Genomic DNA, 13,675 nt, shown 5'->3' with positions numbered 1-13,675 from the left:
TCTTCTTCTTTTTTTTTTTTTTTTGGGGGGGGTGGATGTGTTTGGTTGCTTCCTCCTATATAATATTGCAATCTTCTGTCCATAGTTTTTCAGGCACTCTATTCACTAGATCTAATTCCTTAAATTCATTTATCACCTTCACTTTATATTCATAAGGGTCATACCTATATGATCTATTGGTTTTTCTAACTTATTAAATTTAAATCTGAATTTTGCAACAAGATGTTCATGATCTCAGCCACAGTCATTTCCAAGTCTTGTTTTAATTGGCTGCCTAGAGCTTTTCCATTTTTGGTTGCAAAGTGTATAATCAACTTGATTTTGATATTGACCATCTGGTAATATCTGTGTGAAGAGTTGCCTTTTGGGTTATGTTTATTATGACCAGCAAATTATATTGGCAAAACTCTATTAAGTTCTGCCCTACTTCATTTTGTATTCCAAAGTCAAACTTGCCTGTTATTACAACTACCTTTTGATTTCCTGACTTTGGATTTCATTCCTTTATGATGAATGTGATATCTTTTTTGGATGTTATTTCTATTTTTGTTTTGTTTTCATTATAATCAATGCTGTTTATTTTTAAAACATATGCAAAGGTAATTTTCAATATTCACTTCTGGAAAACCTTGTGTTCCAAATTTTTTTCCTTCCTTTCCCCCCATCCCCTCCCTAGATGGCAAGTAATTCAATATATTCAATACATTTAATTCTTCTATACATATTTCCACAATTATTGGATGTTATTTCTAGATAGTCTTCATAGAATTGATCAACTTTGGCCTCTTTGTTATCAGCTTGCTTTGCTTTTGAACAGCTGTCATCCAGTTATTTTTGAGCTTATACTTCAGTATTGCTTTTCTCACCTTTTTATTAACCATCAGTGCTACTCTATTTCTTTTCAAAAATTCTTGCCCACAGTAGTATATGTAGCATTCATTTCAATTAAACTCACCCATTCCCACCAATTTAAGTTCACTGACCCATTAGATGTCAATGTTTGCTTCTTCTCTCTCCTGCTTGATCCAGCTTATCTTGGTTCATAGATCTTACCTTTCAGGTTCCTATGCAATATTGATCTTTATGGGATTAGACTTTTCCTATTGTCATCTGCAGTTGAGCTTCCTTTGAGCTTTGGCCCAATCATTTCATTAGTACTGCTCTTTGCCAGTAGTGTATTGGATGCCTTCTAACTTGAGGGACTCATTTTTGATGCTCTTTTGTCATTTTAGTACTGTCCATGGGGTTTTCTTGGCAAAGATACTGGAGTAGTTTGCCATTTCCTTCTCCAGTGGATCATTTTTTCCCCCCCAGAACTCTTCATTATGAGATGTCCATCTTGAGTAACCTTACAGGCCATACATCAAGATATTAAGAGACACCCTGTTTTCCAGAGCTAAGGCCCAGCAAGCAAGCTGTGTCTTGAGCTTGGAATAACAACAATCCTTTGCACGTACTGTCAAGCAAAATGTATTGCACCAGGTGTTCTCTAAGGCATTTATGATTTTTGTATTAATTTAGATTTGTTAAAACTTTCCTATTTCTCGGGAACCTGAGAGCCAGAAATAGCTGATATGCTGCAACAGAAAATTATCAATTAAATCTTCTGTTATGATGAACAGTCCTTCTGTTCTTAATTTCTAAGTGAACTGAACCCACTGTAGCACTCCTATTTCCACCAACTGAACCTTATTATATCTTACTGAATCACAAGGCTCAACAACTCTTAACATTTGAGACAATCAATTTAGGACCTGTTCCCACAGGACCCGAGAACACTTACATTGTCCCTAAAGTGCCTGCCATGGGAACTGTTTACTCAAGACCTAAGAATGATTGCATTGTGGTCCTGCTTTTTGTTTTTGTCCTACGCAAACCACAAACTCTCCTTCACAGGACTTCAGTTTGCAAACCAATTTTCCTCACTTTGAAATTAAATTTCTATTTAATTCCTGACTCCCTTTCTCTAGACTACTTTGTTTGTCTCTAGCCATCCAGAGGTTAGAGACCAGTTCTGGTCTGGTTGAATTATGATTTCATTAACCTAAGGACATTCCTCTACCATAAAAAGGCAGTGATCCATTTGTTCCAGGTATTCATGTAGTCCTTGTAGAAAATACATTCATCTCTCTTGATATTTGTTTTGCAATGTGTGTATATTTGTTTTGTGTGTGTGTGTGTGAGAGTGTGAGAGTGTGTGTGTGTGAGAGAGAGAGAGAGAGAGAGAGAGAGTGTGTGTGTGTGTGTGTATGTGTGTGTGTGTGTGTGTGTGTGTGTAGGGGGAGTTTGTTCTTTTCTTTTCTCTAACTTTAGTCCTTATTTGAAATTTTGTGCCAGATTCAGGTTCTGCCCCTGCTGTACCTTTTTTGTGGAGTGATCATCCTTGCTTAGCCTTATTCTAGGTTTCCTAGGATCTTGCACTGACTTCTACTTTCCAGAGTTAGGTTCCCTCTCCTACTCCCAATTTTTAAAACTCAGATCACTGGATCTTCAGGATCCTATGTAGACAATATTAGAGATCTCAGAACTCTGGGCCAGGATCATTTCAGTCAGCACTGTGGTTGTTTTAGGATCCCCAAGTTTGCCTTTTACTCCTTTGAGCATTGATACTATGCTTACTGATGTTTTTGTTAATCTGTCTTTTTTGCTTAAGTTTATAGCATTGAATTCACGTGTAATTTGTGTTCTTTGTTCTTAGCCTCTCAAGGTGGACTTGATACATTACTTTTTGGGGCACCAGGATACTCTAGAGATTTGTAGGGTATCTCTTTCTTCTGCTATCTCTTCAAGTACTCATTAGTTTTGTTCCTCTCATTGTTAGGGATTCATTGTATTCTAGTTCCACTTAACTACTTAACATCAACTGACTTTTGGAAAGAGATATCTATTTCAAGAATATAGCAAAAACAAACATACTAACATTTCCTTAATAAATCAGGAGCATATATCTCCCTATATCACCTTGGTCTGGGATTTAGGGAGGATTAGGTTTAAAATTTAGCTCGGTTCCTTCATAGCATTTGGTTTACTAAGTTCACAACCAAAAGTGGTATTGATGCCACATGAGTTTTTCTGTTGTTTTAGGGTCCCCGAGTTTTCCTTTTGCTCATTTGGGCATTGATACCATGCTGACTGTAAAAATCGGGTTGGATTTTGATTCCTAGACTCCTGTTGCTAATTTGCCCAAAGTTGGAGATTTCATTCCTTGTGCTCAGAATGAAAAAAAAATGAACCAAAAATGCAAAGGAAACCCCATTTCTCAGTGGGCCAGATGGCATGGTCTCTCAGTGGACATCAGAACAGCCAAAAACAAATGAGGCAAAAAGCAGCAAAGAGGAAATGGCTGAAGTTGGAAGCCCTTTTTGAGTGCCTCTATAGCCAATTGGAGAGTCTCCTATTCATTCCTTGGGTAATCAACTGGAACCAGTTAGAGAAAGTTGACAAGCTCCAGGCTCTCCAGTGTACTTCTATCCCACTTCATCACAACTCTCTCAGGAGTAGAGATTCCTAATTCTCTACACCATCAGACACATTCTGCTGATATGTTGGACCTTGATATTTGTTGTTTTTCAGTCATGTTAAACAATTCATGATGCCTTTTGGGGCTTTCTTGGCAAAGATACTGGAATGATTTGCCATTTCCTTCTCCAGCTCATTTTACAAATGAGGAAACTGAGGCAAACAGAGTTCAGTGACTGGCCCAGGGTCATACAAGTAATAAGTGTCTGAGGAAGAATTTGAACTCAGGAACACCAGGAAAACCTGAAATCAAAAAGACTTCAGGCCTGATGCTTTATCCACTATGTTGCGTAGTTGCTTCCAGACTTTCATCACACATATAATTTAAATGTGTGCATAATACAGATCCAATGTATCACTCTTTTGTTTCTCCTTTCTTTGTTTTGCCTGGCTTCATATGAGCTTTTTGATGGTCCTTTGAACTTTCATATGCATCATTCTTTACAGTATAGTGCTATCTCATTGCATGTACTTGTTCTAGTTCATCCAGCCAGTTCTCAAACTTTGGACATATATTTTATTTCCAGATCTTTAGTATCACAAATAAGACTGCTCTGAATATTTTGGAATATGTAGTGTTTTTCCTTATTGTCACTTAATTCCCTGGAATATTGTTCTTTTAATGGAACTACAAGGGGATGAAATGAGTGCTTAATTCTACCTTTTTTCCATGCTGGACAATTTGACAGTTCTATAGTGAATTTCCCCATCTATTTTTTTGTGAGGCATTAAAATTTTTGTTCTAATTTGATCTTCTGCTCCTGTATACTAATTATATTAATCTATTTTTAAAGCAAAAACAAAATAGGTTAATATGGAAAATTATCTGGGTATTCAGTCCAAGTTGTTTAATAAAACCTTTACTATTTATACCTTAGGCAGTGTGCCATCTTGCCGGATTAAATGGAATCTGTCATTCTAAAGAGCAACTGGCTCTCTTTCATGCCTTGACTTTGGTTCCCCTACCCTCAATCTTTGTGTATGATACTGATGGGTTTCTCTCCTTCCTTTCATTTGGTTTCAGTAACTTAATTAGAGAAAATATAGTCTAGACAAAGCAAACTTTATGGGAAAGGTATAATAGAAACATGGAGTTTCTTTCTGTGTAAGTTCATGTATTCGGAAAAAAAAATCAACTCCTTTCTTTTTGAGGATTTTATTATGTTTGAGATAATTGGGCTTTACTGAAACATCAAGGTATTCCCAAGTTTCTCCGCTCATAAGAATGCATTTCAGAAGACCTAAGCAGATTTCTTTTATATAGGCTTGACAGCCAAGAGATTTTCATCAAAGATAGAAAAAAGTCACTATTATTGTGGAACAACTCTAAAGGGGCGGAGGGGAGGAGGGAAAGGAAGGAAACTTTGAACTAGAGAGCAGTCTGAATTATAAAATATTTTAAAAGACATTCTGTGATAGAATAGAATTTTGAAGCTTGATGAGACCCTGGGGGTCTTTGGTTCTAGCCTTTCATTTTATAGGTAAGGAAGCTTAGTCCCAGAGAAGTCATGTTGTATTGCTTTCAAACATATAAAATATACTCTCATCCAATAGTGAGATGATGACATTGCCCTCAGAATTTTACAGTGATGAATGTTTTAGACCCAGAATTCTTGGGAAGGGCTGACTGAAGATTTCTGAGAGTGCTTTGTGGAAACTTCTGGAAGAAAAATACTGGAAAAGGAGAAGACAGACCTTCCATATTGATATTCTGTAGCCTTCTCTGAAATGACCATAAATCCATAGACCACGATATACACTTGACATTGGGAAGTTTACATGACACCAAGATGAAAGACAGATTCTGAACTCTCCAACTCTCGACTAGATATTCGTTTTTTTTTTTTTTTTTTGGCGGGGGGAGGTGGGGAGAAGAGAGGGAGGATGCTATTATTCCCAGGGATCTCTGCAAAGAAATCCCAGAAGCCTTCACATAACTTCTTAGGAATTCTAAAACATCTGAGGCTAGTTGTGGTCAATCCGGGTTATATTACATTGCATTAGTAAGTATTGCAACTGTGTCCTACTGGATTTTTTAAAAATTGGATTGGATTAGATAAGACTCATTTATAATTGGCACTTGTTTGCAAATGGCTATAGCTCAGAAGTGATTATAAATATTGGTTTTCTCAGGCAGAATATAAACTCTTTGGGAAAGGGAAGGAATTTTTTTTTTATTTTATTTTTTTACCCATGGTATCTAACAATGCTTTGTGCACAATAGACATTTAATATATGTTTTTGAATCGAATTAAATTGAGTAACCATCTATCCCCAGCCTCAATCTTGGACTTTGTTCTTTTATTCTGGATTCTGATAGGTGAGAATTCACCTTATCTAGTCTAGGACTAGATCTCCACACCACTTTCTAGCCATTTCTACACCATGTTCACCCTCAGTGTTCCCTTTTAAGGTTTTCTTGGCAAGAAGTGGTTTGCCATTTCCTTCTCCAGCTCATTTTACAGATATAGCTCTCATTATTATTATTATCACTAGTGTTATAGAATGATGATAAATTATCTACTGAATTATTGAGGAAGGGGAGAAATCAACATTAAGATAGAGTGTCATCAATAGCACTCAGTTTCATATGTCCTATAAAAGATAACAAATATGAAGAGTACAGAGAAGAGAGACTTAAATGAACTCATGTGAAGTATAAGGAAAAATGGAAATGATACAGCCAATGGATATAAGGATGGAAAAGAACAAAAATTAACTTTCATGGCTTTTTTTTGACTCCAAGATCAATTGTAAAATCCTGTTTGGATCTTAAATCATTCTACACCCTTGGCCTCTTCTTACTTTCTATTTTTCTCATCATCTTATTCTTGTCCACATGGCTTGCCATTCAGCGAAAGTGACCTCTTTGTTGTTCTTTGATAAACACACATCATCTCCAGAAGCTGTGCATTTTCACTGGCAATGCCCCATGCCTAGCAATCTCTTTCTCTCTTCATCTCTATCTCCCAACTTCCTTGACTTTCTATAATTTGGCTTTCTATAAGCCGAATTTCTCTCTTCTCTTATTGCATTCCTTCTCTTAACTCTAATTGATCCTGTGTGTATCTCTTGCTTATATATTTATTGACGTGTTGGATTCCCATTGCACTCACTGTGAGTTTCTTGAGAGCAAGGCTAATTTTTGTCTTTCTCTATATCCACAGTGCTTAGAACAGTGATTGATATCTAGTAGAGCCTTAATAAATGCTAGTTAATTGATTCATTAAAGAACATCCACAATACAAGTTGATTACTATGAAATAACAATTAAATTTGTCTTTAAAGGAAATTTGAGAAAGCACTACTCCATATTTTTTTTTTTTGTATATGTGTTGGTAGCTGATCATGGTCATTATAATAATACTATCTATCATTTATGTAGTGCTTTAAGGTTCCCAAAGCACTTTACAAATCTTATTTTCAACTGCTCTTTTTTTGAGCTTCAAGTAATGTCTCTCTAGAATTATAAATTTGGCATAAAACTACATTCACCTTTAGCCACATCCTTGATAATTTATATACTTTGATGACATTCTCTTAACCTCTGCCAGAATGAAATCCTGACTTCACATAATATTTCTAAGGAGGGAGACAGGAAGGGAAAGGAAAAAGTATATATTAAACACTTACTATGTGCTAAGCATTGTTTTAAGCTCTTTATAAATGGTATCTCAGGGGTAGCTAGGTAGTGTAGTAGATAGAGCACCTACTCTGAAGTCAGGAGGGCCAGTTCAAATCTTGCCTCAGACATGTAACACTTCCTAGCTGTGTTACCCTGGGCAAGTCACTTAATCCTAATTGCCTCAGGGGAAAAAAAAAACCAAACAAATATTATCTCATTTGATCCTCACAATAGCCCTGGCAGATAGGTTACTATTATTATTCCCATTTTATGGCTGAGAAAACTGAGGTGGACACAACCCTTGGGTTAAGTGATATGCCCAGGGTCATGTGTAAGTGTTGAGGGAAGGTATATATATGTGTGTGTGTATATATATATATATATATATATAACATTAAAATCTCTTTTTTTAAATTTACAAAGAATAAAATTGTGTGATGACCACGTATTTTAAAATCAGCCGGAGTCAGGAATTCAGGTTAAGGGAAAATCTTCAATCTTTATTCTTTTTGAGGTGAAGGGGGATTGTGATAGCAATATGGGCAGCTGCGACAGGAAGCCAGCCAGCAGAGGTGAAGGGGGATCATGATAGCAATGTGAGCAGCAGCTACAAGAAGCCAGCCAGCAGTCCCTTTCCACTCCTCTCTCCTCCCTCTGCTTCCACTCACCAAAATCATCATTTCCTATACAACACATCAGGACTTGCACAAAGAGTGGGCGGGGGCCATTCTTTCTCCAAGCATATATATATATATTAATAGAGTATGATCCAATTACTATTTAGCCTGATGTGCTTGGGACCTCAGTACATCAACTCGAGCTTCAGCCCATTACATCTCCCACTTTCTTTTGTTTTAGAACACAGGTGGTCATGCCATCCCTGACTCCTCAGGGAGGTCAGAGCTCCCAAGGGGAGGTGATCACACCCTCCCTGACATCTCAGGAAGGGAGATGAAAGCACCAAAGGGAAGTGGGGGTTGCTAGCGGGTTTCTGGGCTGAAGAGCCTTATTATGCACAAACCCATTGGCATGGGAGGTATTACATAAGCACATAGCAATAACGCAGAGGCTATTAGTGATGACCCTCCCCTCAGTCAGTGCAGGCTCAATATGGTGTAACAAACATGAATTGTACATGCAAGTAGTGGTATAACAAACAATATAAATCAACATGGTGTTGTAAAAGATTGCCAGAAGTCCTAGAAGGAGGGTATGTAAACAGCAGTCACACATACACATTCTTTAGCAGCCAAGAGATTGTCCAAAACCAATCTATTGTCCATTGCTTCACATGTCAGGGAATCCAATGATCCCCCCAAGTTTTTGAAGTCCTGCAAAGGTCTTTTTATGTGTTAGGGAATCCAATGATTCCAGTAGATTTTGAAGTCCTGTAATAGTCTTATCATTTCTCAGAAAATCCAATGATTCCTGAGGGTTTTCAAGTCCTACAACAATCTTTTATTTTTTATATTTTGTATTTTTTCTTTTTTCTTTCTTTCTTTTTTTTTTTTTAATAATAACTTTTTATTGATAGAACTCATGCCAGGGGAATTTTTTACATTATCCCTTGCACTCACTTCTGTTCCAATTTTTCCTTTCCATTCCTCTACCCCCTCCCCCAGATGGTAAGCTGTCCTATACATGTTAAATAGGTTACAGTATATCTTAGATACAATATATGTGTGTGGAACCGAACAGTTCTCTTGTTGCACAGGGAGAATTGGATTCAGAAGATATAAATAACCCGGGAAGAATAACAAAAATGTAAGCAGTTTACATTCATTTCCCATTATTCTTTCTTTGGGTGTAGCTGCTTCTGTCCATCCTTGATCAACTGAAACAGAGTTAGATCTTCTCTTTGTAGAAAAAATCCACTTCCATCAGAATACATCCTCATACAATATCGTTATTGAGGTATATAATGTCTCCTGGTTCTGCTCATTTCACTTAGCATCAGTTCATGTAAGTCTCACCAATCCTCTCTGTATTCATCCTGCTGGTCATTTCTTACAGAACAATAATATTTCATAACATTCATATGCCACAATTTACTCAACCATTCTCCAATTGATGGGCATCCATTCATTTTCTAGTTTCTAGCCACTACAAATAGGGCTGCCACAAACATTTTGGCACCTACAGGTCCCTTTCCATTCTTTAGTATCTCTTTGGGATATAAGCCCAGTAGAAGTCCTACAACAATCTTATCATGTCTCAGAGAATCCAATGATTCCTGAGGGTTTTGAAGTCCAACAATTTTTGATGTTCATGAGTCAAACGCCATAACTGCCACGCTCTTTCAATGGTGAGCACAATCAGCAACAGAACCACCCGATATTTCTTCAGTCTTCTTCGTTTCAAGAGTCTGCTCCATCTCTCTGCAATGGATAAGGTGAATATGGCTCGTTGGCACCCATTTGATTCCTTCTCCACCTGTAGAGATACAAGCAAACCCTCTCCCCCAAGCAGCTAGCCTATCTGGTCCCTTCCATTCACCACTTTCTGGGTCTCTCCACATCACCTGGTGATTATCTAAAGATAGTGGAGCTGCTCGCACTGGACACTGCCCTTCCGGTGTGTTATAAAACCTGTCTGCCGGAGCCAGTGCATCTTTGTCAAAAATCAAGCGTGGAACCAAGGACCCTACTTTCACTGAAGAAGTCTCCAGTGACCAGGAACTTAGGTGAGTATAATAGACAAACAGGGAACTTATTTTCTTGAAGACTAAACTAGTAACCTTTTTTGGCTGAAATGGGACAGATGCTAGCTAAAGATTCTCCATCCCCCTCACCCCCAATTCCCCACCCTCATCCAGGAGTGGTGCTATAGAAAGAATGCTTAAGCTGATAGAAGAACAAGAGCTACTTATAACTTGGGAACAGATAGCTAGACTTTTGGATATATTAAAACGTACCTCCCCTTGGTTCTTAGAGGAAGAGCAAATCTCTCCAGATAATTGGACTTTGATTGGGCAACAGCTCTCTGCATGTTGCAACGAAAACGGTCCTCATTCAATTTTCATCGAGGCATTCTATTTATATAATATAATACAGTTGGCCTTAAAAAACCCTATGATTTATAGAAGAAAGAAAAAAAGCTCTAAGAACAGCCAAATGGGGAAGCCTGAGATAAAGGAGGAAGACAATAAACAGATTAATGACTATATCCCCACAGAGCATGGAGACTTAAGTGAGGCTCAAGAGTGTGGTGACTTTCCACCCCAGGAGGCAGCTTCAGCCCATTACAAACTTGGGTAATTTTTCCAACATTGACCCTTGAGAAACCTTTTGTTCCAAATCTTCCCTCCTTCCCTCCACCCTTCCCCTAGCTAGTAGATAGTCCAATACATGTTAAATACATGTTAGATCCAATATATGTATACATATTTATACAGTTATCTTGCTGCACAAGAAAAATCAGATCAAGAAGGAAGGAAAAGAAAAATAGAAAGAAAACAAAATGCCAGCAAATAACAATAGAGGGAGTGAGAATGCTATCTTGTGTTGCATACTCCATTCCCATGGCTCTCTCTCTGGGCGTGGATAGCTCTCTTTATCACTGAACAAGTGGAACTGGTTTGAATCCTCTCATTGCTGAAAAGAGCCATGTCCATCAAACTTGATCGATGTAGTCTTCTTGTTGCCATGTATAATGATCTCCTGGTCCTACTCACTTCACTCAGCATCAGTTCATGCAAGTCTCTCCAGGCCTCTCTGAAATCATCTCGCTATTTGTTTCTTACAGAACAATTTATGTTGTTCATTTTCATATACCATAACTCATTCAGCCATTCTCCAACTGATGGGCATCCACTCAGTTTCCAGTTTCTTGCCATTACTAAGAGGGCTGCCACAAACATTCTTACACATGTGGGTCACTTTTGGGAGGGCATATTTGAACTCATCTTTCTTACTCTTGTATGAGTTTGTCCAGTGTGTTACCTTGCTGCCTTTAGTCTATATAACATTGCAGATAATGTTGGGACTTTAGCTGATGTGTATGTTGATTTTTTCCCCTTTCTATTGGACTTTGTCAAAAGATGACTCTCTGGAATGGGGAGGATGAAGAAGTATTTTAGCTACCTCACTTATTTTTTCAAAGTGGGGACTCAGAAGTATGGATTATGTACTATATGCTAGGTGTCTCTGTTGATGTGCTGGTTAGTTTTGCTGCACTGCTATTTTATCTTAAAAAAAAGAATTCTACAAAGTCTGGTTCTCAAGATAGGAAGCTAGAAAGTATATATTGGGAAAAAAAAGGATCTAAAACCAAAGTATGTCAACAAATTAAAAAAAAGAAGAAATGAACCTTGTTTTTCCAGAGACCCTTTAGAGCTTTTTGCATTAAGTGTAAGTCTTTATTAGTGTACTGGTTCTCTTTATTGAACTGCTTTTCTCTCTATTTTTAAATTCTCCAAAGTGTGGCTTGTTTGGAAGGGAAAGGATATATTTGGAAATGACAAGTTGGGATGTAAGATCAATTTTGAAAAAGTAGTGCACAATTTCTTAATGGCCATTAATGTTCTCCCTTCTGTTCAGTTCTTTGTTCAGGTCCTTCTCCATTTGAAGTAGCTGTCCATTGTACTAAAGAGCCAACTTTCTGGTCCACATCAGAGTTTGGCAATTAGTATTCCTCAATCCCTGTGTATTTGAAACAGTAGAAAGAGAGCTTGGTAAAACCAAAGCAACTCCTGTAACAGCATCCCTGATTGTCTCATGTATTTCAGAAGTTTAGAACACTATGCTTCCTCTTCACTCTTTAAGTCTCTTGACTTCCATAACTACAACCATAGGTAAATATCCTCTGATTGTCAGCTCTGACTCTAATAATGATGACAGCTCATCTTTACATGGAACTTTTAAAATTTACAAAGAGTATTTTTAATGGTGTGGCTATTCAAGAGGAAATAGATGATTTTTAGGCTAATCTCTATAGCTCCAACCTCCAGGTCCTGTTAAAATACAATAATCCTAAATCCAGAATACTATTTATTCTAAACTCAACATCCTTTCCATAAAAGTTACAATTTAAGGTTCTTGAGAATTGGGATTGTTTTATTCCTTTATTTGAATACTTATTATTTGGAACAAAGTTTCTTAAACTATGGATTGTGACTTCATATAGGATTGCATAACTGATGTGGGGATCATGAAATTTAGATTTATTATCAGTAAATGGTAGATTTATTTATTTTATTTATCTATATACCCAGGGTCACATAAAAATTTCTAGATAAAAAGGGTTGTGAGTAGGAAAAGTTTAAGAAACCCTGGCCTAGAACAAAGTAGGTAGTTAATAAATGCCTATCAATTGACAGATTATATGTTACCATATATATGTATATATCCCTTTATTATTATTAATGATCCTCTTTCAACATTGAGTTTAGATTTACTTTGTAAATTTCATTTTTTAAAAAATTTTTTGTGTATATATTGTTTTCCCCAATACTCTGAGGGCAGATAGTGTTTTGTTTTTTCATCTTTGTATTACCAGGCCCTAATAGTAGTGCCTGACATTTAGTAAACACTAGACAAATTCTCTGTTGTTAGGACCCCTAAAATGGGGTGAAGAGAAGGCAAAGGTAATTCTCTCTATCTTACTATTCCATATGCTGGGCCTGGTTTCTGACCCCAGGCAGTATAGAAGTAAAAGTGGGAGGCCTTCATTTGTATATGACCTCATAAATCTAAGAAGGAGAAAGAAAGAGATTATAGTCTGAGACATGGAATGCTTTGGCAGTACTGATGATCATTCTGGCCAATTTCCTATGGTTTCAAACTATAGTTATAAAAAATTTGAACCCCTCTTTTGCAATTGTTGTAGAGTTACTCATTATTTCAATTTCATATCTATAATATATTTTTTTTCTGATTGATGTTTTCTTTGGTTGAGTTATCTCTTCTACTGTAGTTTCTGAACTGGGGCTTTGTGTCAGGAACATACTTAGCTTTCAGCTATCTTTTTGAATGTGTGACTTATAAAAAGCTTGAGAGACATAGTTTCTGGGTAATTAATCATTTTATTAATCATATTAGCATATAATTCATAAAAAGAGTCAGGGTATTTTTGAATGCCAAAGACCCCTCCTAGAACCCACTTAATGTTTATATACTCTTTGAAGAGTAGATGTTCTTGTGGGGGGGCAATTGCCTCTGATTGGTTAACTGAATAATGAGAGAGAATGAATATAATAATGAGGGGCTGGGAGATGTAGGTTTGTTCTTGTCATTTACTTCCAAATCACCCTCAGCCTTAGGCCATCTAGACAAAGTATCTATCTCTACCAAACCTGCCTGAGTGGAACAAAATTCACTTTAGATTAAATTCTTTATAAGGTTTTCTAATTGAGTGGGATAACAATGGCAAGATTTCATTTCTTTATCTAAACTGCCCTTCAGACAACTAAGTTTTAATCTAATCTCCAAATGAGGAAGAGAGAAATCCTGGATCTCCTCAATGTGTGGTTAGTTAATAATCACTTTTCTTAGGTGGGATTATTGACCCTGATTGTTCTTACTTTGAGTCTCC

The sequence above is a fragment of the Antechinus flavipes genome, chromosome 1, assembly GCF_016432865.1.
Source record: "Antechinus flavipes isolate AdamAnt ecotype Samford, QLD, Australia chromosome 1, AdamAnt_v2, whole genome shotgun sequence".
Taxonomy (NCBI): Eukaryota; Metazoa; Chordata; class Mammalia; order Dasyuromorphia; family Dasyuridae; genus Antechinus; species Antechinus flavipes.
This window is presented reverse-complemented; position numbering follows the sequence as displayed.